This window comes from Zonotrichia leucophrys, chromosome 1, assembly GCF_028769735.1.
Source record: "Zonotrichia leucophrys gambelii isolate GWCS_2022_RI chromosome 1, RI_Zleu_2.0, whole genome shotgun sequence".
Lineage (NCBI taxonomy): Eukaryota > Metazoa > Chordata > Aves > Passeriformes > Passerellidae > Zonotrichia > Zonotrichia leucophrys.
The window spans coordinates 88,740,198-88,767,783 of record NC_088169.1 but is presented as its reverse complement, the minus strand read 5'-3'; the positions used below and the strand labels follow the sequence as shown (position 1 = coordinate 88,767,783).

The 27,586-nt window shown below is 38.2% G+C and overlaps 1 protein-coding gene across 2 annotated transcripts in view; it reads right to left on the bottom strand.

The window, feature by feature from the left end:
* The window catches only part of COL8A1 (collagen type VIII alpha 1 chain), an 89,608-nt gene extending 63,140 nt beyond the window's left edge, over positions 1-26,468 (bottom strand). Inside the window, exons 1-2 of one of the 2 annotated variants that reach the window (XM_064721364.1) lie at positions 26,367-26,442; positions 9,704-9,830 (exon numbers count right to left, since the gene is read on the bottom strand). The gene's annotated coding sequence lies outside the window, so the exon portion shown is untranslated. Of the gene's footprint in view, positions 1-9,703; positions 9,831-26,366 lie in introns of both variants that reach the window. The other variant, XM_064721372.1, reaches the window with a different exon arrangement.
* Positions 26,469-27,586: the final 1,118 nt, after the last annotated feature.

Here is a 27,586-nt window from a genome sequence, read left to right as displayed (position 1 = left end):
GAATAGCTGGAAATACTACAGATGGTAACTTCCATGTATAGGTCTAAGTTGCTCCTTTTACCTTTTTCACAGTTCCTGTGACTGTTGATTCAATAGAAGGTGTTTTTTCTTTTTTTAATCTCACCACAAATACTGAGCTGATCTTAAGGTCTTTGCAGTGTTACTGTGCTGTCTCTGCCCTGAAGCTACTGCCTCAAGCCCTAACCAGAGAAGGCTTGCCCAAGCTACAATCCTGTCTATAAACATAACCTCCACTAGAGGTGGATGGTTGTTCTTCACTTCACCTTCTGTCAGGGTGCAGCTTAAAATTTAGTTTAGGATGCCTCATCATTTGCTGCCAAAAACATTCTCTGGCATGGGTGAAGCTTGCGCAGTAAAATGGGACAAGTTTTCTACTGCTTTCCCAGGAACTGCCTTTCCACAGTTTACTAGAAAATAATTAATTGAAACCCCAAATTTACCACCCATTGAAGCTGCACAGATGTGCCCAATGGAGCTTCACTGTCCCTGCACTCCCAGGGAGGGCATCACTTAAGTAGGAAGCATGGTGTGCGGGTCGGACCAATGGTTACTGTGTTGCTAATTAAAAATTCAGTACTGCAAAACACTCTAAATTTTTCTCCCTCTTTTCAAAACAACAAGTATATCTTTTTCTACTTAGATCAAAATTAAAAAAAACCCCTTTTTAAGGCTGACCTATGTTTTAAAATAGAAATTGGATGTCAGTTGATGATCATCCAATTTTCAGTAATTCGGGACAAAAATCTTGCACTTCTCAGCACTTTTGCTCTGCTTTTCTCCTTTTTGAATGCTTGTACAGTTCTTTAAATGAAGTATGTAAAGATCTAATTTTTAACCTGTTTTTCTTTTTCACTCCAGATGTGCTTGCCTTTATTTTCACTAATTAGCTTTCATTCCTGAAATTGATGCTGAAGTAAGCAGCACCCAGGACAGTTTCAGTAAAACATAAAAGAAAAGACACTGATTTAGCTCTCTGAATTTTAATGAAATAAGTTACTGAAGCAGCTTTTCTATCTCTACTTTTTTTTTTTTTTTTCCTAAAAGAGCAGCAAAAGATTTATTAAAATTACATTGCCTTGTGTAAGTTACAAGCTATAGATACTTTCCAGATTTTAACAAATTACTTGTAGAACTATTTCTTTTTCTCTTCTGGATGCTTTAAACACCTTCAAGAACAATTATATTAAAAGAGAAAGTTTATTCACTGTCAAAGGGATTCTGTCAGAGACACTAGAACAAAGTGGGGCTGAGGCACTTGGGAGGAAATAATACTCCAACTTTGCCCTTCCATTTGTAATTGACATAAATGTGTCAAAACAAAGGACACATCCAAGAATATTTCTATCCCTTCAAAGACCCAGACCAAATTACAACCAAATTCTTTCATCATTTTTGTTTTATATCTGGCCAGTCTTTTGACTTAGATAATGGAAACTTAATTCTTCCCTGCTGCAAGCTGTTTTGCAAGACCAATGACTACGAAGTCCACCTGCTCAAATCTGAAGAACAAAAAGATATTTAACATTTGTTGTTGTTCTCAGAAAATATCCCCGAGTATTCTGGCAAGGCTTTTTCAAGACAAAGCTAAACCTCTAGCTCAAGAATGACACTTATCATGACCTGTAGTACAATGTTGTCATCAAGGCAGCAGACTTGGACTGCTCAGGTTAAAACGCTGTATTATTCAATCTGACAAACTTAACACTTCCACTCAGCAAACCCTGCTTAAATTCCTGTCTTGACTTGACTATTCAGATGTCTAAAACCTTTAGACCATATTTGACCTGGGGTTCCCTGGGAACCACCAGCTTTTGCAGGAACTGCAGAGGGATCTCTTCACCAAGACATGCCAGGATTTCACGATGCTGAGTCTGCACACAGCCTGCTGAGTGGTAATAAATCTTTTTCCACAACTACTCTGTCAATAAGAGAACTGCTTGGGATGAGTTGCTGTGGGCTACTGTTTGTAGCATGACTGTGAATATTGTACCTAGATGTGATGCTCTCCTGAGCACATCCATCCAGCACAGTTGGGTTTGTATTCAGTCTCTCCTGGGCCAATGTTTTTCTATGTATTTTTCTGCTTTCTTCAGGCCTCTTTCTTATGTTCACTTATTTAAAGGGGCTAATCACTAGTGACATAGTGACATTTTTCACTGCAGGATGTCCATTCAGCAGTCCGTCTAACTTGATCTAAGGCAGTCAACCTTTGTTTTCAACAGACATTCTCCCCAAAATTCATAGTGAAGAACTGAAAATGTTCCAAGGTGGTTAAGCACCTTTCAGGTGCATCCTGCCCAGCAAAAGGAGCCTACTAGAATGTTCTCCTAAAATTGTCTGCTACAGGTTTCCATACTGTGAAATATCCTATTCTGGTAATATCTGTTCCTGTAGGCAGTGTGTCCCTTCTGGATTCCTGAAAGGCTCTGGCACTAAGGAGGAGGAAGAATTCTTGAGTGGAAGATGAAGCAAGAAGAGATAGGAAATGCTTGATTGAAGAGAGGGAGGATAAACCTGCCTAACAGTGCCAGTATGTGTCCAAAGGAAATGCTGGAATATCCCTTCTAAAAGGACTTCAAAAACTAAGCGTTAGAAAATGTACCACAGGAAACAATGCTGCATTGGCAGGAGAATGGGATAGATGATCTAATTGTTTTCCATCTTGTCTAAGTCTGTGAATAATCCAGGTCTCTTTAGCTGCTCTTTTTCCTACTAATTTCCAAAATATTCTAATTTGGGATTTACTTATTTTGAAAGAAATTATATTCATAATTATTTATTTTAATCCATCAGGTCTGAGGTGCAGCATATTCTGTAACCGACTTTCAAAATTTGTAGCTAGATGTAGCACTAAACTCAGGCAAATATATATAGATACAGCTTGTTTCTACAGGGTTTATCTGCAGAGTTTTGGGGGCAGTCATACTCACCTGTTTGGTGGTGTGATATGAGTAATTCTGTGCAAGTAAATCTGTAAAGTTTGCATAATAATCTTTGAAGAGACTTTGAATTTCCTTTGTTCTCCTGCTATCACAAATTTTTTTCATGACACAATAACAGTAAGTGTCCTAGTATCTATATGGATGTTAGTTAGCATGACAAGCACATACCACCCTATTTGTCTCCAGCAGGCTTGGTAGTATTCATTCATTTATTAAGGGAACAGAAATAGAAAGGATATTTTTGCTGAATTGGAAATTTTATGAGTTTTGTTGTGCTGTTCACCTACAAGGTAGGTAATTTATTTGTGCATCTTTTCCCTTATTTCTGTAGTCCAAATTTGGTGCAGTTTGTATTGTTTCTATGCGACTTTTGATTTTAGCTCCCCATTAAGAAAATTCTATATATAAGCATGTGTAAACTTGCATAAACATTAAACAAAGCATCAGGGAGATACTTAAAGCAATGTATACATTTCATACCAGGGATAGAATTAACTCCAGCTGTTCACAGACCGAGATAGCTGAATGAGATCTCAGGTTCAGCAGGTTAAGCTGAGCCTTATCTTATTGCTTATCTAAGCAACATGGATGTCTCAAACAGCAAGACTGTAAGTTCTTTAAGAGAGAATTCATATAACTCTATCCTTGAGTTCAAGGAGGGGAGCTAAGCAGGTTTCAACATGCTGTTACTTCACAAACACTAACCAATTAATCATCCTAACTAGTATATTAAGGAATGTATCACCAGCATGTTTTCACACAAAGAAACTGAGACACAAAAAAATTGTACTCAGACTTACATAAGCAGTGGGTGACCTTGCTGCTGATCAGTATTCAGGGAAAGTTATGTGCCTCATGAGTGTGCATACAGATTTTGCATCCAGGTCCTGCACTTGAAAGGCAGACCTTGGCATGCATGGTACCCTGACCCCAGAAATGTCGTTTCATAATTTACTCAATCAGTGACATGTAGCTCATTCTAAAAGCACAATACCAGCATGAACTTTCATTTAGAAGAAATGGTATCAAGAAGCTACATCCAACTAAGTATCTACCTGTTAAGAAGAGAACTGATTCTCTTTTGGATCTGAGGCATTATGATTTGTTTAGGATAGACTTTCAAGGCGGCAATTAATGCTAAGATCCAGTTACTTTTGCTAAATTGATAAAATTGTTAATCCCTTTGTGAATTTATTATGGAGAGCTTGTATTAATCATCACAATGAGAAACTTTTTTGAAATGTCCAGAATTAGCCAGAATTCATGATACTATTTAGTAATTTGAGAAAATGAGCTTTCATTTAGCTCCTGTCACAGTGAAATTTGTAAAACACACTCAAAACAAGAGCATCCAGCAGTAACACAGTATCTTCTTCATCAGAAAAAAAATTACTGTGAGCCAAGGTTCAGCCTAAAAAAGAAATAGGAAGCTTGCAGCTAGCTCTCTCTGTGAGCTTCAATAAACCTGTCCATTAGTATCTGTTCAGCAGTTCTCTATGCTGCAAGAACACCTAAATATTGGTCAATTTAAATTTAGCCTGTAAACTTCTCTCCTATATACTGTAACTGTTCATGATTCAATTATTTTGTGTGTATTATAACTCTTGAAATAATGTTGTTTTAAATATAGCTGGAAAAAAAATCTTTAGGTATAGGATAAGAAGGGCTAAACTAATGAATAGTTTCTAAAAATGTGAAATAAATGTTAATTCATCATTTACAATCGGTAATAATAAAGTACCTGGAAGAGCTAAATGGAAATAAAATTGCCGAGTCAGTTTCAGCTCTGTCCAACATTGTTGAAATAACTGAGCTTTTTCTAAGAGACCCGACTGATGTTTGAATAGTCCTTTGGGTTGGGGAAGATTCTTCTTTTGAATTGAAAATGTTTTCAGTCTTTTTAAACTTTCTTCTTCTTTTATGCACTAGAAGTTTAGCTATCCTGAAGCACTTCAGTAAGAACAACACACTTCTGTTTGGTCTCCACATAAATGAATTTGAAAACCTATGCCTAGCAACCACAACAAGAAGATACTATTTGTTTGGGTGAAATTTTTTTAAGGTTTTATTTTTTCACTAACACAACCTTAAGTTTAAGCATCTGATGGAGGGAATGATTCTTCTTTTTCTAATTAAAAAATTATCTTTGAGCCTCACTCCATAAAGAGGAAATTTTCCAGCTGTGTCAAGCTATGTGCTTGAATCTTCAAGCATTTTGACAGTCTTATGTATTTTCTCCCTGCCCATGTGAAATCAAGAGTTTCTTGTTGAGGACATGATTGCAAGTTTACTGAGCTGAGAGACTTTTTTTGAGTGTAGATTCAATCCCTTTAAAAAGATATTTACCCTAAAGAATGTGCAGAACCTTTCCTAAAATATGCTTATGATTGCCAAAAGAAGGGACTTTTAATGTATGCATGTGAAATATTCAACAGGAATGAACTGCTGCTCCAGCTCTGAAAAAAGACTGTACTGAGAAAGAAACTTTGCCAGATGACACCAGGTCGTGAAGTGCTTTGTGAGAAATGTCTTGGCCTGTTCTAGTTACTGATGCAACTTGCTTTCCGCTTCAGTAACACCAAAATTTCACAGTTGGATGATGCCCTAGAGATTATCAGGAACACTAAGAAAAATTTCCCATCACCTCTGATTAAGTACCCAGAGCAACAAGTGTTCCCCTGGGCCATGTTTTGTCTCAGCTATAGATAAGCACTGCTGTCTGGATTTTAATGAAGTGCAAACTCTGTAGCAAGTAGGACAAATTCACCACTGCACCATGTGGTCCTGTTGGCAACCTGGTAATGTAAATCTAGAATAATAGCAATTGCTCTCTAACATAATATAATAGTGCTAAGAACTTTAAAGTTACTGATTCAAGTGTGTTTTGAGGTGAGGAGGATGAAAAGAGGGGAGAAACACACTAAAAGAACTTCAGCAGAAATTACTTTAATGTATAAGAGTTATTTGTAGAGGAAATCATGGACTATTAACATTAGCACAATATCTATGAAAAATCTCCAATCCTTTCTACAGCATGAATACTGACTTTTTTCTCTTGTTAAATATTTCTTCTTTTAAGTATTTTTTTCTTTTTAAGTATTTTTTTTTTATATCTTTCTACCAGTTAGTGCATTTAAAGTATTTACTAGTGTCCATAAGAATATAGAGTAGGTTATCCAAAACAGATGTGGTTTTTTAATTAAAATAAAATACTTGTGTGTTATGTAATCAATATGTTACAACATACAATTAGCTCAAGAATATCATGGACACATCAGCTTAGTACACTGAGAATTATTCATAGCAGTTTAGATCTGTTGGTAGATTTGGGATGTGTGTCCTTCACTTGGTTAAACAAAGTCACTGCCTTTCCTGACAGACCTTGCCTTGTTTATATTCCCACAGCTGAAGAAGAAAAATGGTATTTGTTTAGCAATGCAAAGGAAAATTCATTTGGGACATATTTTTGTTTTGCCAATTCATGTGTTTCAGGGTCTTTCCTCCTCCTTTTTAGCCCTAAGCTGAAGCACAGCTTTGCTTAACATTGCAGTGGAGGGTGTATGTGTTTTGAACCTTTTTTTCCTATTATTTGTACAGAACACAAGTTTGAAAGAGCTGGAATTATAGAGACATAAGTGTCTCTTAAAAACCTGCATAATTTCAAAATTTTGTGTAGAACTTGTCTGTAATCCTCTAAGTCCTCTGTGAGTAGGGAAGCATAATTTGTCTCTTTATAGATAGTAAATGCAGAAGTGGAAAAGCTACACAACTGTAAAAACAAACAGATGGTCCCTAATCTTTAATATGAAAAAGGATCAAGGGTGGTGGTGGAATAAAAGAACAAGCTAAGTAAACAAACCAAACCAAACAAAAAGAACCCAACCCAAAACAACTGCCAGAAGACCTATCAGGTACTGAGTTTATCCAAGGAAAAACTTTGATGATTCACAAGTAGCTATTAGCTGCCAATCTTTTCACTTTGCTTGCTGCGCATGTAGTGCTGCCCATCACCTGCTGTTAATTATAACATCCTATAAATCTAATGTCAGAAGACTAGCACTGGGACACAGTGCCTGCCCTGGCTTAATGGACACTCTAGGAAAAAAATAATTTTTCAAAACGTATTCCTGGACAAGCTTCTATGAACCTGGCATTGTCGTGGACTGATATTAAGAAAAAACACAAGTGAGTGCCTTTAAACAAATAAGGTGCTGGCTTTTTACAATCATTGTGGTTTCAAGCACCATATCAAAAACCACTATGATGGGAAGCTATCATTTAATAAATCAAAAAAGCTTACTCGGTAATAAATATTTTTCTTAGAAACCACAATATTCTCTTTTCTATGGATCATATGACTTTCCAGTTCCTGAATTTTTTTACATCACTGGACTAACAAAGGAACATGGGAAATAACTCTGCATGGTGAAATCATTCAGTTAAGCTATGCCTACACTGTGGCTAGAACAACTTAAAAATATGTGATTTCAGGCATAGGTGATCAAATTATTCCCTTTTTCAGGTAGTCACAAGTTGGCTGAATTTGACAGTGCTACCTTTCTGAGATAAGGAAAGTGTTTAGTTTTGACTAAATAATTTAAATTTAATTTCATTAATTGCTGCTATTGACTCTGTTCTATGTTGGCTGCTATTCGGGTAACTTCCACTTATATTGATAAATCAGCCTTTGCAGTTAGCAGTGAAAAGAAAGCCAGTATTTAAAATAAAAAATAAACATGAAAGAAACTGTGCAAAGACAGATTCTACTCTCAGTGACAGCAGTCAATTTAGATTTGGTCTAGACACAAGTACTGTAAAGATTTGCATATAAACATCTATAAGAAACATACTGCTGCATTTACACAGAGGTATTCCCATGTGTAGAATAACCTGTAGACATAAAACATCAAATTGACTGGCACCTATCTATTGACATTACCACAGACTATCAGGTGGTCTTAAATATTCAGTGACAGGCTTTGCTGGAAACATACATGCACTTCCATATTTGCAAGTATTTGTATATCAATTAATATGTAAGTGAGTTTCACCTAAAGAAAAGAAGTAATAAATTCTTCTGTAAGTAATACTGCTCTGTACAAAAGTCCTTCAAGTCTTCCAGTGTCTGCTAAGAAAGGCATAAAAAAGTTTATACAAAGTCTGAAGAATCACCTTGTTTTACTGGAATCCGTTTTATGATGCACTTCTCATGCAAAGACCACTGTATTCCAATTTTTTTGGTTCCACAATTATTCAATATTCTGAGTTTTTGTGTTCCTGGGTGTGAGATTCTTATTCTAATGAAGTGCAATGTGGACATGAATATACTTGTATAGCTTCAATGACTTACTGGCTCTGCTTGCTGGTAAAAATATGGTTTTGATTATCCTAAAAACTCTTGATTCAACCTACTTTGGGGAAGTTGAGCTATATTGTTTTTTTACTGCTCATATGACATGGTGTGCATTCTAGCTGAAATCCAAGGTACTGTACAGTGGACTCGCATCAAAAGAGAAACTGGTGCAGCAAACCTTGACTGGAAGCTGAAATGTAACTTAAGGAATATTAGTAACAGAAACGTATTGAAATCAGAGTTCTGGCTTTAAGCAAAGAATTTCTCAGCAGTCCAATGTGCCGGTTTAGGAGATGGATAGGACAAAAATTGCTGAAAATATATAAGAAATATGAAGCCTTGGAAAAAAAATAAAACTGGAGTATCATTTGTTTAACAGACAAGCTTTAAATGACCTCAAAGAACTATGTTCCATGTTGGTTACTGTTTTGTAATGGAATTCTAGTACTTTGAAAGCAAACATGGAGCCTGCAGCTTTGTTAGATATATCTATCCTCTAGCTGATCTTTCTGTGCTCCCAGCTCTGCATTTTATTTCTTTTTGTCTGGAGTGGTGATTTTATGACAACCCATTTAAATCTTCAGGATTCATGTTAATATACTATGAATGTTGTGCAATGCTATTAGGGTACAGAATTATTAGTACCCTATGTATTAGTACAGAAAGTCACAGAGCTCCTGTTAATACCAACCTTATCGATTCAATTTGGAATATGTTAAAACTGACAGTATCTTGGTTACTGGTGTGCCAGGAAAGGAAAAGATACTTTCTGAAAATCATCTTTACCTAGCTTGGTTCTGAAGTTAATTATAGCTCTGCATGCTTATGGGCAAACCTCAGAGCCACCTGCTTAGGTTGTATTTTTTTACTACAATTCTACAGTTGAGTGCCATCCTGTCTGCATCGTCAGCTGCATGTTCCTGTAACACACTGTGCCTACATCATCCCTGTGATGCTGAACTGCTGTTCAGCATCGAGGGATGCTGAACAGGGAAAACGTGACACTGCTGACCAGTGACTGGTGGGCTTTCAGAAAGGCACCTTTCCTGTTGAGTGAGTCATACTTATGAAGTAAACCACTGTAGGCATGCCTATCCCAACGAGCAGAAACTGATTTCAATTTGCATCTGAAAAGAAGATTATTTTGTCAGCAAAGCCTCCCTCTCCCAGAATACCCTGACATCTCCTGGCTTTGTGAATGGAGAAGTTCTCATCTCTGCCTAGAGGTCAGGATTCTCATGTACTTTCTACCTCTTGTCTCTGAAGATTTTTGACAAGAGAGATCCTTTTTGATGGCAGTAACTTTTCTTAGGATATGGAACTTAGGCGTGTTAATTGCATTGTTTCAGCATTGTAGACTTTTTCATTAATTATGTCAGAAAATTACCTCAATTTAATACAGGAGTACTTCACTATATCAATTCTAATGTCCAGACTCCACATCCAGTAATAAAGAGATCACAACAGTGCTGAGTATCAAATTTGAAGGATTCTGACAATCTGCATTTTCTTTTCTAGAAAGAGAAGGAAGAAAGAATGTGTGTTAATAGCCTTCAAAAAGGCAGGAGAGCAAAAAGATATTTTTGACTTGAATAAACAAGCTACCGAGAGTTTATTTTATTTTCTTATTTTAAAATTTTTGACATAATCAGACATTAATACATGAAATAAACATGAAACAGGCAGGGAAAATTGTGTTTAAAACTGTTGCTCAGGTTACAAAGGCACCATGAACAGCTCATATTTTGGTTTGTTCTGTTTTTATGTGTTATATCATCTGCGTTCCTCGCCTATGCTTTGGTGCAACTCTATAATTCACAGTGTTATTTTCTCACTGGACAACTTTGCATATTACAAAGGATCATTCTTTGTAGTTGTACACAACTAGTTTTTCTCTCCTCAACAGCAGTCAATTTCAAGCTTGGTCAGAATTTTAAACAACCAAAAGCTGGAAAGATGAGAGAGAAAATTGAAGTACTTCAGTGTACAGTGTAAGCTCTGGTTTATCACAAAATACAGACAACAAATTGCATCAACCAAAGCTAAAACCAAAGTAGTTTTTCCTCTGCCTCATAAATGAGTAACAGTCGACAGCTCTGGAATGTGCACTCCTCTCCTATGAAAACATTTTTCCACTCTGCCTTTTCCAAAACTCAGAAGTTCAAAGCTAAACTACTACATGTTATAAAAGAACAAATTTACCATGACACTTAAACAGACATGAGTCAGTGTATTCAGATTTCTTGAGGGAGGAAGGAGTTATGTTTCTTGTTAAGGCAAGGTTTGCAGTAAAGAAGTTATTTTTATAGTTTCATATATCTCCCTTTAATTATTTATTCACACAGATGTTCTGTTTTACTGCACAGTTAAAGCTGTAATTCATGCCCTTTTTGTAATGGATATATTAATTGAGGTTTGCAACATTTCTCCTCACAGAGCAAATATGAACACCTTTGTTCAACAAATGGGCCAATGCAATCACAGACATGAGGACATTTGCTTCACTATTATTTAGGATATCTGTGGCTGTCTGGGAACCTCAGCAGTTTCTCTTTGCTCTGGAGAGTGCTACTTGTGTTTTTAGAAATGGCATGAGCAAGGGGGCCAGCATGTATGTTAACGGCAGAGACAAAATGAGGTGGCTGTGGACAACCTATATCTGGAATAAAATGTAAGCAATTTTGTGTTTTCTTAAATGTGAGATGTAGAACATAATAGATTAAGCAGCTGAATCACTGTATGTAGTTTTTAAAGCTGTCTAGGAAACTTGGAACACCATTTTCATTTATTTGGAACAAGTGGTTGACTCATTTGTCTGCCTTGAAAAACCTCTACAACTGTTCCTGACTGGAATAAGATGAATATTCTGAAAGTCATTGCTCTTGTGAAACAGGAAAGAAGCACATAAAGTCCCAGAGCTCCTGTTAATACCGAACCTCATTGAATGTAATATCAGTTTAGAATATGTTAAAGGATGCAAACTTCTCCTAGGTACTGTAGCAGCTTTAAAATGTCCACTCTTTCAAGAAGACTGATGTGGCCAAGTCTTGTCCCTTGTGGATTTTGTCCTTCGTACAAAATTTGGGGTAGCTAGATCAAAGGTCTGCTCTAGATTCAGACCTTTGACACTGAATGTTCTGTTCAGTAGGATGGAACCAAAATCAGAAAATCCTTGAGCATGGAGAAAACTGAGATATCAAACTGTATCCAACAGCCCTTGCACACCATCAGGATTGAGTTTTCCCTGATTAATAAATACGTAAAGATTTATTAGGTCAGTCTCTAAAAGCATTGTTTAGCAACTGTAGAGACAATATGCTCAAATCGAGGGGCACAATTTTTTTCCTTCAAATGTAATTTTTTTTTTTCCTGGCTGGTTGCTTTACCTATAGTCATAAGTTCTCTTTAACCTTTTTAATATTCTACTATATTTCACACTGGAATACAGAGAGGCTTTAATGCAATTAATATATAGGGTATTAAAACTTTTAACTTTTTAAATTTGAATGTTTTGATTTTTCATTTGTCTGTTTTAGAGACTTTAATGAACTGTACCATTGAATTTAATGCTGGTTATGATGGAGATCATCTGTGGCAAGTAACATCTCTAGTTAGGGAGAATGTCACAGTCAGTTTTGTTGGATACAGGCATGTCACAGTGGAGATAATGGCTAGAAGCATAAGTCACCTGAAGAGGGGAACCTGCATTAAGTGGCCCACTGGGTAGATGAACCATATTTGATAAACTTTGGAATAAGGACAAAAGTGAACTCTCCATGATAAACAATAAACTAATTTGAATTTTAGTCATCATGCGTTAAAATTTCAAAGTTACTAAGAAAGCAACACCAGGATATAAATGTCATTGAGCAATAGAGGGCAATTAGGAGGCAGTGCCTTGATAGAAAGAGGGCAGCTGATTAGTACCAGGTCAGTAGTAGCTGTGCTGGCCTCCTGTGTGCAAATAAGGATGAAAAGGGGTCCCTGCCCCTTTTCCCTGGAGCCAGGCATAGTGCTCACCTAAAAGCAGCTTTGTCTGGCTACATGGGCAACACAGGCAGCAATGCCTTACATGTTATGGACCAGTCAGAACCACAGTTTGGGCAAAATCAGTACCAAACAGTGCAATAAGGATCACACAGGGCAAATATATTCCTTTGGCTCTTGCTTCCACCTCCCACGTTATGCAAATGAGCAGGGCAAGAACTTTCACCAGAAGTTAGGAAAACTGTGATTTATAATGTTGGTGGCAGGTGGAACAGGGGAGACTGTGGGACCAAGGGAGCCAAGTATTTTAAGCATCTGTTATAGGCCTGTGCCAGATGCAGGATACCAGACAAGATGTGCCATTTGTCTGTTCTTGAATGGAATTTCCTATGTCCCTAATACCAAGCAAACTCTGTTTATTTATAATGTAACTACTTCTGGTTTTGTAGAGATGATTTACAGGACATTTCATCTTTTTACTTTCACAATGACATTTAAACTCTTAAAAAGTTATTTATTTAGCTGTGTAAATTCAGTCAGGAGGCTGTTTTGCGTTGTCATGAGTGAATCTGTAAAGGCTGGAACACTACTCAGTTTAGGGAGGGTGCCTTTTGTAGTTTCATGAAGTACAAATTTCTCTTGTCTGGGTTAAAAATGGGGACTTGGGTTCTTAAAAGTCCTGTATCAGGCAGTGATTTCAAGTGATTGTTTGCATGGGCACTGAGAGAAGAATGATTTGGGAAATACTGACTGTTCTCTCCTGACAGTGAGATTCCAATTCTAAGTGATAATATTTAATAAGTAATTCCAATTATTTCCCGAAGGAATAAGAAGGAATTTATAAGCAAAACATTTTCTCAGAATATGTAAATTCAAAATAACAGCTTCCTAGTGGAAATTCAAGCATCTGTAGTAAAAGGAAATGTTTCCCAATTCTTGGAGTGCATTTCTTGACAAATTTTGACAGAAACACAGACTTCCCAGAGTAACAGCATCTCACAATGAGACTGATTATCTGGACTTGATTATCCTACCTTTAAGTCTCTGGGCAATCTTGTTAATACAAAAGATGTAAGCCATAAATTACATTTAAGACCAGGAAAAAAAGTCAGTGCTGATATATATAGCTCGAAAAGCAAATTGGAACAGCCCTACTGTCCCAAGACCTGGACTCCAGAGTAAGCCAATTGCACAGAAGGTCTATCTTTTGCATATCAACCTTGCTTACTGTCAGCATCCTTCCCTGTCACCAGTGGAATTCCTGTTTGCTCTTGCTCCAAAGGCACATCAGGCTGGACACATCAAACCTGCCAGCCTTTTTCATGAGTCCGTTCTGGTACCTCTGCTCCAACATCACATCTCACAGTCCTTTACCAGCAGGCTGTGTCCTGATTACCTCAGTGCTCTCTGAACTAAGACCTTTCTTTCAACTGTTGCTAGATTTTGAGTTTACAGGCAGTGACACCCAAGACAGACTTCTTGATCTGGCCCTCAGTTGACCCTAGATTTTTCATTGAAATGCCTTGGTTTCTCTTGGACAGGAAAAGAGAATTTAAAATAAAGGAAAATTTACAAGATGGAAGAAGTGAAAAGGTGTAGTGATGAATTTACTAACAAAACCATAAGGCCCACAATACAACTAATCACAAGTTCCTCTGTGACATTCCCTCTAAAATTTTAGGTCACAACATATATCAAAGCATGTGCCATTAACTGCCTGCATAAATATGCTTCATGAGCTCATCCTTTCCTGCCTCACTTTTTCTGTTTGTAAAGCTAAGGCTATATTATTAGACTGGGACAGTACTCTGAAGTCCAGCTTCTGACAAGATTTAGAATAATTACTGCAGCAGATGTCAGAATCAAGTGAAAGCAGCCATTCAACAATCAAAGTACCAACCACAATCATCACTTATGTTGTGTGCTATTGCAGGTACAGAACCAGCAAAGCAGAAAAATGTTCACACTTACTTCTAGATGTAATCCTCTGTTAGGAGAGTATCTCCCTCCCCCCCCTCCCCCAAAAAGGTTTTTCTAGTACACTTTGCTGATTTTAGCTGCAGCTAGAAAAGATACAGCTGTGGTTTTTGGCTTATACAGCTTGAAGCTTGAGCTCAACAATCAGCAACAGCTTAGTCTGAGCTGTTTTACAAAACTATTTTTCTGTAAACATTTTCATTCAATATGTTACCATGTGATATTGTACTCCCTTAAAGCACTAGTGATGTGTGCCTTATCTTCATACTGCCTGACTGGTCAAATACTTACTTGGGAGGTGGTCTGAAAGCTGGGGACAGAGGAAAGACAAAACATTTAATGATAGCTGGATTCTGACACAGAGTCCTGTGATAGTCCAACAAGCTGCTGCTGAGTGACACAGAGAGCAGTATCTCAATTGGCAGCTGAATGAACATAGTCAGTTTGAAGAAGTTGTTATAAGTTAGCCATTAGCTCATGGCTTTGAAAACTGTCATTTGCAAATGGACCCCACAGGTCATAAAATAGAGGATCCATGCTGGGGCTTGGGGGTTTTGCACACATTTACACTCTCAGGTACTCAGGTCCTTGCTTGAGGTTCAGGACAATCATAAATGTAGCTAAATCATACAGTGTACAGAGACTGCTTTAAGGAGGCTGCTGCTTCCCACAAAGATAAAGTCAAGCCAAGAATAGCATGTGTTTCCTTCTCTGCATCTAAGTGGTTGCTTATGTTCAAAAATGAATTAAATATTCAATGAAAACAAGAATCTTCACTGACACAATCACTGCTTCTTAATATTGTAACACAAAATAGTGTTGTCTCGCCCAAGCGTGCCTGGCTCTTTGAGAATAGTGAAGACAGGACAGTATTTGGATAGCTGCTGTTTTTTCTGAAGAGTGTGCCTGTTATGGGGGCATGTTCACAAAGGTTTTAGTCCAGAAAGAAAGAGGTACATCTGGAAAGAGCATAAACCATGTTGCCAGATTGGCACTGCTACTAGAAATAATTCTTTCTCAGGAAAGTACCAAAATGTGGCTGTCTGGTTTGTCCACAAGTATCTGGGCATTTTTCTTGGCAGGCACGGATACTGGTGGGTGTTTGGCATTTTGACTGCTGCTCCCCAACTAGTGTCTATTCTTTCTCTGCTGAAGATGGAAGAATACACTTGTGGTTCAATCACTGGCCTAGGGATTAGGGAAAATGGTTCTGCTCAGATTTTAGTCTGCATGCTTGGCCAGGTCACTTAAGGAAAAATTTTGAGAAGTGCCCAGCACCCACAAACAAGATCAGATTTTTCAAAAGCTCTCTGCCTCCACTGAGGCAATGGACAGATGATCAAAGGAACTTAAAAAATCTGTCTGCAAGTGTCATTGTGAGAGCTACTGGGTGCTGATCACTTGTGAAAATCTGGTTCTTACTGAGGTGATCAGATGGAAATCAAACTCTCCATCTAGCTCCCACCATGATGGGAAGACACTTGAGAATCTGGCCAGGAACAATCTCCTGAAATGCTACACCAGGAACTTTCTCTGTGCCTCAATTTCCTCTAAAATGAGAGTGATGTTGTCAGCGTGCCTGTAAGGACAAATTTATTAACCTGCTGTGTGTGAGGTCCTTGGATGCTTCTGAAGCCACAAAAGGGAGGTGAAGCATTTGTAGCATAGTGTCTTTCCAGACATACCAATCATCCATGTAAACAGGACTGTGTTAAAGTGACTGGAGCAGGAGTCCAAGGGTCAGCTTTCTTCGGTGTACAATTTACAAGCCTTGAAGTTCAGGAGCTACTGCTTTTTGTTTGTCTCGAACCCTTGATCATGAGTCAGGACTTAACCATGCTAGCAGGGGTAACATACAGAACAAAAGAACACAGACTTAAAAACCTTTGTGCAGAACAAAGCAGTGCCAGGAAAATACATTGTAAAGAAATGATGAAGCTGTTCCATTCAGCTGTTTGCCTTCTGAACTCCCTGCTTCTTGAGTACAGTAGTTTTATAATTTTCTTTCCTCACATGATATTTCTTTCCTCACATCCCACCCAAGTGTTTGGTATTTTTGGGAGAGTTCTGAGGGTTCAGAATTTCAACTCCACAGGACTGGCTACTCTTACATTAGATACCATATACAGTAGTATCTTTTGCAGGTGGGTTTTTTGATTTTAAGATCCAGGAACATTAACTTTAAAATTGACCTTATTTTACTTTCCTCCTATTTTTTTTTCCTTTAACTTACAGCAGTTTCAGTTTTGCCTCCAGATGTGGAAATCTGAAAGGTCCTGAACCTCCTGGAGTGTGTGCTGGAGCAGCTTTCCTTCTCTCTCTGAGCAGGCTTCCCTCACGTGATGTGACATTTTCTTTCCAGCTGAGAGTTGAGACCCCCCGGCCCCCGCAGCTCCCTTCATTTTTGGCCTTCCAGCACCATCGGCATCTGTGCAAGCTAATGCTGCCCAGATCCTTCTCCAAGGGGCACCGAGGGCTGGCACACAGCAGCAAAATCCGGGATCTGTAACTCCGAAACCCAAGAAACCTCAAATGTATTGAGTGTTTCCCTAAATGCTCCTCAGCTGACTGGGCTGTGGGGAGCTTCTGCTCTCCTCAACCCTTGCCTCTCCTTTGGGAATGGGAGGTGCAGGTTGTAAATGAGTTTTCTGTCTGCCCCTGTGCAGAAATGGCGCTCACATTTGAGCGTGAGGGAACCACAACCACCGCAGGAGCTGAGAGGTGCTTCAGGGAGAAGGTGCCCAGCCTGACTGACAGGGGCCCTGAGCCAGGGCCATGCTTGGGCTGGCCCTGCCCTCACCACAGCCTGGTGAGGGTGAGATGTCTCTACAATCTGGTGAGAGTAAGCTATCACCCCCCCGCCAGGCCATGGCAGCTTTCCTCAAGACCGTGCCACCGGCCGGTATTGGCCATGGAGCAAGGTGAAGCCCTCAGGGCACCCTGCAGTTTGGTTTTGTTTTAGAGTAGACTACAACACCATTAAAACTCAATCATCACTAAATGCAATCCACTTGTTGGAAAATATGGAATATGTAAAATTTTCTTAAGAAAGGATTTTCTTTAATGCTTAATCTTTGTATACTTTCAAGCCTAATCAACAAGAAGGGAGATTTAATCCACAAAACAGAGACCAGCTAACAAGCAAGCTCTAAGAGATGGCCAGGGGGTAGAAAAACTAATTACTCGTTGGTAGAATTGCCTTGTTAAGGTTTAGGCCTTGATGTTAAGGTTTAGGCCTTCACATGCTTCTGTCATCTTAGACCTGGTGCGAGATTAACAAAGCTTGGGAAGACAGATGCCCACTGACAGTGGACACAGTGAACACAGAATGCACAAATGCAGACAAACTCCTGCTATCTTCATAGCTTTTGGGCATTAGGTACAACATTTCATGTTTTCCTGAAGCTCTCTCAACTCTCTCAATGGGCAGCTGAGAGAGCAAAAATATTTCTCCTCATCATGTCTGGTGGTAGAGAAGGAGAAGCCAGGAAGGAAGGGTTGCTGCAGCCCAGGCTTGAGGTCTCTGATGCTGAATGCCCCCAGAAAGTGCCATGTTAGTTCCTCAGTCTCCTTCAGGTTTGGGAGGAATTGCAGGAGCAGCTCTCGGTCTCAGCTGCAGTCATTGTTTTGAAGGATAAGGCTGTGCATATGTTGTGAATGTCCAAGCTAAAATCCCAGCTCTTGAAATGTGCTTGACAAGCGGAGCAGTGAAAATATAATAGGCTTCTGTTTACTTATTGTTGAAATACTTGTTTTCAGGAGATAAGCAGCTAGTAAAAGTTAGTTCAAAGCACATGTAGCAGAGAAAATACGTTTGAGCAATCATAAATTTTATTTTGCTTGTCAGTCATTTTGTATTGAGCTCTTGACAGTGTTTAGCATAGAAGTGAGAGATGGGATGTTGAAAATAGTGTATTTAGAAAAATAATATAAAATATTCATTGTAAGTGAATTCTGAACTCAGTGAAAGGCAGTTTTTGTGCTTGAAATTTGAATCAAAGAGTTATCTCATCCTGATGCTGGAACAGAAATATTCCATAAGAATCACAGGCCAGAACTAACCACTGCTTGGATTTTAAACATTGAGTATTTGTAGCTAGTTGCTTAAGAGCAATCTAAAATCAAACCAAATAAAGGTGACATTACAAAACATACCTGAGATGAATGGATTTCCTTTAAACTACAATTTAAAAGCCATCTGCTAATTCTACCAGTGCATTAAAAAAAAAAAAAAAAACTCCGGTAAATTACTCTTTAATCAACTATGATGACTGAATGTTACATATACAGTTTTCTGGATGAACAATGTTTTTAGCTGAGACTAGTAATGCAAGCTTAGGGAACAATCCTGAAATGTAATCCATGTTTCCTGATGTATTAAGATATCCAAAAGATAATAACAGTCTGTCAGAGTTCCTAAGCATAAAAACTAAAAAAAACCCAACAAACCCTTGCAGGGGCAGCTTGGACTGTACTGCACAGGCATCCTAAATTTAGACAGGGTGGCTGAACTGGAAGAGAGCAAAAAGTCCTCTAACAGACACAGAATGTCCAACTATGACACCACTTTCTTCCATGGAAGACAGGACCTGCTGCTGCATCTGCACCAACAGGAACATAAGGCAGAACAGCCCAGAGCTCTCACTGCCTGGCTTTGAATGCAGCTTGTGTGCACAGCAGGAACTCAGCTCATCATGAACACCTTCAGCCTTCACTGCAGCATATTTTTGAGCTATTCATCCATTCGGCTGGGATAAGATGGGACAGAATCCTTCCAGTTGTTAATTCACTTAGGGAATTAATAAACAGGCATGGTAGCTGTTCTGAACTAACATTCAGCCTGTGATTACGTAATAAAGTACTGAGGGTTGGCAGTAACCTACAACAGCTTATCACAAGGCGTACCTACAGTGAATGTTGCAGTCCTGCAGTATCTTCAACTAGAGCGTAATAATGATTACAGCTATTTTTGAAAGTATAGCTAGATTTTGCTAAGCTCTGCCCACCTTCAGCAAAAGTCTGTCCATTTACTGTAGGGCTTGTGTTCTGTTTTCAGTGGTGGGGTTTTTTTGTTTGGCGGGGTGTTTTTGGTTTTTTTGGGGTTTTTTTGTTTGTTTTGGTTTTTTTGTTGTTGTTTGTTTTGTGGGTTTTTGTTGTTGTTCTTGTTTTTTGTTTTTACCCAGAGTTAACCAGAACTTGAGAACTTGTCTTTGATTCTTTAAATCCTTTTCCCTATCAACTCAGCAACCACAGAGGCAGTTTATTACTGAAAATAAATCTAAGATACAGTTTTGGCCAGCATTGTCTTGGAACGTTCACTTTATTAACACGGTTTTGGTTTTATTTCAAAAATACTTTGACAAGCACTGACATTTTTGGAATCAGTAAAGCACAAGAGACTTACTCCTAAAGGCCTAAGCATTGCACTTTTCTGCAGCAAACAATGTGACATGCTACTATGGTAAATTCAATTCAAGCCACTGACTGAAAGGAAATAAGTACTGAATGTTGTCTTTTTTTCCCCTTAATTTTCTAACATATGTTTTGTGCGAATGCTAGTGCTTATGAGATATACTTCCTTAACTCCTCTTCGCTTATTTGCTTTTCACCTATAGTGCAGGTTACGTCGTAGAGGGAGGACCCTGGTTACTCATTGTAGCATTAATTCTCCTATTTGAAACAGGTTAGCCTGTTAATGGGGAGGGAGTCATAAAGTTCTTATATTTTTGTAGTGTATAGCTTTAACACACTCTTTCTTGCTGGCTGCTTGAGGGCCCACAATCTAATTGGGAAATCAGTATTTATCTGCTCATAGAGATTGCATTTTTTTAAAGGAGCTGTACCCCCTTTGAATAGTCCTTAATTCGCTTCATGAGGGTTTGTAGGTTTTCCTTGGAGAAGAACTGAGAGTGAACTAGAATTAGATTAGCTTCACAGGCAACCAGCTATCACCCAGCTCGACTGGTTTTTCACCTCTACTGACAAGTCATCCCACTCTTTTGCCACAGAGATGGGTTCGCTCAATAACAGCTGCTCGTAAGCAGACCTATTAATGCTGGCAACACAAACTGTCCTCACACACCTGCTTTTATTGCTCAGCTTTGACCTAAAGCAACTACATCTTGGCTTTCTGCGGAAATCTGCCAACAAGTGTCCCAGTTGCGTATTTTACATTAATATCCATCAACTGAGAGTTCAACTAAGATCACTTACTTCATTTAAAAAGGAATACTAGGAAATATCAGAACCCTGTTGTTGTTGCTGGTATTCTTTAAGGCAAGCTGAAAGAAAATTTCAGATCTCCAAGCTACATAAAGACACTTGTTCTGATACTGTGCATTCACTGGAACTCCATGTGTGCTGGGAAGAATGGAAGGGCAGAACAGAGGTGAGTTATGTGCTAGCATAAGCAGACTTGACTGCTAGATTCCTTTAGTGGTAAATTGATTATCTTTTGTTTGTGTGTCCCTGGGGCTGTGCCACCTTCCATTCTGTCCCTTTGAAAAAACTATGTTGAGTGAGAGGCAAAGTAAGCATCTCCATCCCAGAAATTATGTATTACATACATGTGTTGTTGCTTCATATAATAAGAGTGGGTTTTCTTAGAAACTTGTTTTACTCTCCATAATTTTCTGTTGCAAAAATGGTCAAATGCTTTGGTTGGAGTTCCCTTATCCAAATCCACAGTGTGCTACTGTCAGCCTCACTTTCAGAGTGAAGAATGCAGAAGTATGTTGGTCTGGAAAGAGTGGTTGCTTTTTAAGTTAGCAGGAAACATGCTGCAGATGTTTCAAAGTTCTGGCTTTTAATATACCTTTGATATCTACTATGTCAAGCTGTTAATTCTGCCTCATTCTCCCTTTAATGGGATAGGGTTTATGTATCCTATATATTGCCATGATAGATTCCTAGGAGCTGAAGTAAACTGGCATAGCTGATCCAGGAGTTTGTTATTTTTAGTGCTGTGGATATTTTTTTAAAACAAAAACCTTTTCTTAGGTTTGCAGTACTTTTTTTTTTTTTCATCTCAGCTGTATTTCAAAGTGACTGCATAAATTTTATGACCTGTTTCTCCAGTTGTGTACCCAGGAATGGAAGAATGGAAAGGAAGTAGTTAGGTTCTTTTTCTATTTTGTTTTGTGGTGCAGTTTTTGTTAGTTTTGCTTTGTTGGTTTGGTTTGGTTTTTTTTGTTTTTTTTTTTTTTTTTACGCTTAGAGTGCTCTTTTTGGTACCATTTACTTCTTACTTGCAAATGTGAGAGTTCTCAGAAGCTGTCACTTTGGAGTGTTACACTTCAGGATTGCCAAGAATATTTGTGCTAACTGCCCAGATGTTTCTAAAATGAGTGTAATGAGCACAGACATGCATTTGTCTTGAAGAGGTGGAAAAAGCAAGGTGTGCATAAGATGCAAAACAGAAGGATGCCCTGGTTATGTAGAATTATGAATGGCATAGCTGCAGTCATGCTTCCACATCCAAAGTGGAAAATTTCTTACCTACCAGGCAGTCCACATTATTTTTGAGTGCCCTCATGTTGAGCTCAGTGTGGTTGTTGATGAGATCCCAATAAAGAATGATGTCCACAGATGTGCACAGACACCACAGTCATCAGCTCACCACTGGCTCACAGCACTGAGAATAGAACTTCAGACCTTCGCCTCCGCAAACACAGCTGCTCATCTGGTCTGGGCTTTGTAGCCAGCAGAGGGAAGTGATAAACACTCTCATAGGGCTGCTTTATGTGTTTTTTATAACCAAGGGAGGCCACTGATTCTCACTACATTCTGAAAAGGGTCCATGTCATGTCACCCCTATACAGTTTCATCTGCCATTCATAAGCGACAAATTTACATTTATCTTGATTTTGCTATACAATATGGACTTGCATGAAATTTTGATCACCTAAACATGTCCCAAGGCTTCATAGTGGTATTAACTCCCTACAGTGCAATTATGAGACATTAAATTCATTACACATCAAGACAATTACAGAAACACATCCAACATCTCAGGAGTGCAGGGAGAGCAAGCATTATTGTTTGCTGGTGACTACAGGGAATACACATACTTATTGCTCAAGACCCACAAAGAGGCTTCAGAACCAGGAGTCATCATAATCTTTCTGAACATATATATATATATATATATATGTATATCCACAACTGATTTCTGTTTGCAGAGGGAAAGCCACAAAAAAGGCAACAACACTTACACAAAACTCTAGAAAGTGTAACTGGCAAAAATAAAGATAATTTGTACAGTTAAGTACAGATGTTTGCTTTTTTTTTAACAGGCTGAACACACCACCTCTAATGGTTTTTAGTTGTCTTGTTCCTCACTACATTACCTCCACTAAAACATTCCTCTTTTAGGAATATGACATTAGTGTAAATTAAAAATTATCTCCCTGTAGAAAGAAAGAACATACAGCCTACAATAACTGGAAGGCAAAAGAAGTAAGGGAAAGTATAGGTATGTATTTAAGATCCACAGATAAAACTTAATCTTACCTCCCCTGAGATACATAGCAAGATACAGAATAAGGGGGCAGAAAATTCTGCCATGCAGATATGCTCACAGATATATAAAAATTGCCTTCTGTGGCAGATAGTGAGATGACTATTAATGGTTCCTTTTCTAGTCCTCCAGTTACCTGTCACATATTCACAACTTTCTCTACAAACAATGCACGCTTAGCAGTAATTTTTAAGTTAAAAGAGTAAGAGAGAAGACCTCTATTGCTAGGGTAATAACTCTGGAAACTGAGCACTGGAATTTGTTGGGTGAGGTGTGTTTTTCTGTTTATTTAGTTTTGGTTTTGTTTTGTTGGCTTTGAGGTTTTTTTGAAATTCAGTATTTGCAAGGCCATAGGAGCAATTATGAATCTGTACCCTAATAAATTAACTTAAGGGCTGAAAACTTGAGGGATAGGACAAAGCTGGTCATTTGGGCTTTGGTTCTTGTCTGTTTGTTTGCTTGTTTGTTTGAATGGGTATGAAATGATATCCCATATGTTTATAGAAGAGAAAGAGAAAGGAAGATTAATCTTAATGTCCCCTACAAGATCCTTTCAATAATTTTGCTTAAGCCCTATGAGCTTCTCTTTGAGCTCTTTACTGCTGCTGAGTTACCAAGGCTGAGTTCTATAGTCAGATGTTGTCTAGGATTTCTCTGTCCATGGCAGTGGATCTCTGCTTCCTCAGCCTGCCAAGACTGGGCTGGTCTCCTTTAACCACAGAGTGTAAGAAAGAGATGAGCATTTGCTTATTTATTTAATTGTTTATTTACACCTTCAAGAATGATTTATTCGTAAATCCTATAAAGGGGTTTGTAAAGGGTTTCACAGGAATTTTGAAAGTGTTAGGAGTAAATTACCTCTCTCAAAATTTGTCACTGGAACTCTCCCTGATGTTCAGCCCTAAGGAGTCACGCAAAGACAGAGAAGCTACAAAGGGGTGGACTTTATAGGGTGGAATACAAAATGAAGTGTGGGATTAGTGCTGTCCTGGAAACCAGAGGAGCTAAATCTGACATTCCTCCATGAATTTTCAGTGTGACCTTGAGTAAAATAATTTATATATTTAGTGACAGTAGGGCCAGAGGAAAACATAACCTCTCCCTAAAGAGAGGTGTGAAAATAAATTCCTGAAGGTAAGAATTTCTCCCGAGCAGTGGCAGAAGTACGCATAGATAAGCAGAGAGAGATATGTTTATCCTCTGTTTCTATGTATCTAGTCTAGCACTTTAAACAGCACTGAGAGTTACACTAGCGGATTAAGTAGATATTACTGCCCTAAATGAACACCTCAAAAACTAAGCATAACTGCCAATAGAAGTGACTTAGCATCCCTGCTTAACACTTAACTGGTCTTTGGCTGAAAAAATTAATATAGTCTCTTTACCTTTATTATTTTTAAATGTTATGATCATTATTCAAAAAATCTGAATTCCTTGCTCTCCCAATGATTTCCTTTTTTTTTCCTTAATTCAGGTTGTAGCATTACTTTAAACAGTACTTTTATTTTAATATCAGCGTGCTTTGATCTTGTAAAAAGGTGTTTCAGATGAGCACAGAGGTCAATAAATGCATTCCTAGACATCTGAGTTCTCTTGGGAGATCTGCTGTGCAAAGTTTCCCTTCATCCCTTGCTGCAAAATGATGCTAAGCTGAATTGTCTACTCAGCCTGAGAGAAACTGCTCAGAGGAGATTCTGATCTAAATTAGATGCATGCCTTTGAATAAAGTTTTCTTAACATGTCCTGCAATCCATTTTTCAAATGCCAAAACATTGCATTTCCCAGCAGACTTTAATAAAAGGTATTTTGCTACGTACACATTTCCTGTGGCAAATGCATTTTTTTTTCCCATGAAATTTGCTTTATTAAAAATTTTGATTTATCTGATGGAGTAAAACTCTGTGTGAAGAAATCAGGCTGTACTGCCTCACTGTAGACCTAAATTCTGTATGTATTAAACTTAAGATCACATATCTGTGTTTTGCAACAGGGATGTTTTTGGAAAGGGGAGGTTTGCTGTAAAAATCACATGTTAACTAAGAAATAAAATTTTGTAGCTCAGAGTTAATGTTAGTTATGAGGAAAACCACTGGGCTGTCTTCCTGTCTTCTATGGGCAATTTATATTAATTACCTGGATGCAAAAATAGTTTTACTGTAAGTTTGCTGTAGAAAACACTGTACTTTGTTTTCTGAATAGTTCAATTTATTTGGGTTTTGGATTTTTGTTGTTTGGGTTTTTTAAAAGATACTTATGTAATCTTGCAGGCAAATAGCTGAAGGCAGTGTTTTTCTTTCCCCACTAGTTAGAATAGATAACATATAAAATCAGAAAAAAATCTTAGATAAAGTATGCAGAAAAGGCTACTTGGAGCAGAGTTCTGCTGTTATACAGTACTGTAACTTAAAGTATTGCAGCTAACGTGAATACAGTTATATATGGACATAATTCTTTTCTAGAGAAAACTTTCTATTTGTGAAAGACCAAAAAGGACTGAGTTTAGAAAGAGAATTAGACATTAAGAAGAAAATACCACTATTTAACTGAAGACTGTATTTTGCATTTACAGATAGCATTAACTGCTGGTTCTGGCAGCTCATGCTTTCCCTTCTCTCTTGAGCACTGGGGAGAGGCATTGTAGGATTAGGATTTCTCTCATGGAATTTCTTTAAACAGGTGACTGTGTGTGCTAAAAGTACACTGACTCACACAAAGTAAAAAACTGCTACTTGTCACTAATAGATTAATCTCTGTGAGGATGGACAGATGTATGGATGGGAATGCAAATATAGTTTTGAAACCACTTTTAAATGTTTTAACTGTTTAGTAACTGTCTTTAAGGCACTTAACTATTCCTTCCTCTAATGCTAGAAATGCCTGTGTAGGAGAACTGCAGGAAAATATAAACAAGCTGATCTAAAAGTTTCATAGAGACACAAGGTCTCTTGTTCCAAGAAACATGACTTTGCTTGTAAAATATCTACTGTAAGTATATTTGGTACAAGATAATGAATTCCATTAGTCTTATTACTGTGCTTCTGTGAGGGCTTAAGTTCCATCACACCTTTTCCAAAGGCAATGAAACCTGTGAAGATGCACTTCAGTCCCAAAATTGTCTCAATCTGTTTAGTCAATGATATTAGCAATAAAGCCCAGTTCCTTCCTTAAATTACCACTAACAACTTTTTTTTCCTCAAACAGAATTTAAGGAAGCTTTACAGTGATTTTTTTCCCCATAACTTGACTGGACTGCAAAAGAGACTATTAAGAGGGATAATAAATCGCTATAATTGGTCTGGGTATACTAATCTCTTCAAAATCCATCAGAAAAGAAGAGAAGCCCTTTTCCCAGCCACAGTGTTTCTCAGCAAGATCTGTTTTTATTTCTCTGCTAAAACAACAGACTGTTACTAACTTAAATGTCAGATGACACTACATTTGAAAAAAAAAAAAAAGGCGGGGGGGGGGGGGAAGCCAGCACCACCCAGCAAGGCCGTGCTCGAGTTCACATTAAGACTTCCTCACAATAGCTGGGTAGAACAGAAACCTGAAGTAGCAGTAATCTTACCTTGAGTACACAAGATCCAAGGAGAGAAGATCACTGGCTGAAAACAGTAGAGGACTGAGAAAGTGCTCTGATCTGCTGCTGGTAGTATGCACTTGGCTTTTATGTGCAGGTGGGAGGAGCTGCTCCCCACGGTAGGTGGGCAGTGAAGATAGCAGGCAGACAGCCTTCAGGAGGCATTGCAGAGTTTGGGAACAGAGAGAGGGAGGAAAAGCAAGCTGGATGGCATATACATGAAAAATAATGTTGGATTTATTTGCTGGAGTTTTTTTGGTTTGGTTTGGTTTTTTGTTTGCTTTTCGGTAAATCTGTAGTTAACTGAAGATTTTCTACTGTATTTATTTTTCTAAATTTAAATCTCTGTATTATTCCAGTTGCAGTTACAATACTACTAGGTCTCAATCTGTTGGAAGGATTTTTGAGGGAGTGAGATACTAATACAAAATCTTTATCAGAAAGGTCAGTGTTTCCCTTTCTGAAGAGGGATAGCTATGAAGAATCAGCCCCTTGATCTTTGAAGTTGTCTGTTTTCTCAAGGATTGAACTTCCTTTATATTCCAAACATCTGCTAGATCTCAGCTCCGGAACCCTCCTAAGTTTCTGTTTTGCTGAGCTGCACAGCTTTTTCTTGAGGCAGCTGTAACGCATTCCATCTACAGACTGAATTTGTAGCAGTTCAGTTTAGAGCAGTATATTGTTCACTGTGTCTGAGTTCTAAACAGTTTTACCAACTGATATTCTCAAAAGGCAAATGTAGCCAAAAAGACAAACCAGTAGGAATATGCATTCCTGGTGGTTTCTGTGTAAAATCATTCATTGTTCATTTTAACTCATTCATTGCTTTCCACTCAGAAGAGTGGATGGCACAGATTGCAGACACTGGCTCCTGCAGGTGAAACAGTTGTACCCATCTAAAAAACACTAATTCTCTATTTATGTATCTTCCTGCATGAGGCATCTGGGTCTGTATTATTTTCCATAATACACAAGTAAAATCTGTGTCATATTGGAACATGTAATAGGTTGAGAAAGCTGGAAAGATAGAACAGCAAGGGAAGAACAGTAGTGTGCAATTAAGGGAATGTCTAGAGGTCTATCCTGACTTAAAATCTGACAAAGAGAAGGCAGAAAAATGAATTAGTATCTTAGTTATAGAGTTGAGATAAGTTTGTAGCAGAGCTTGTGGAGATATGATATCTGTTACTTCTTCTGCAAAAGGGCCA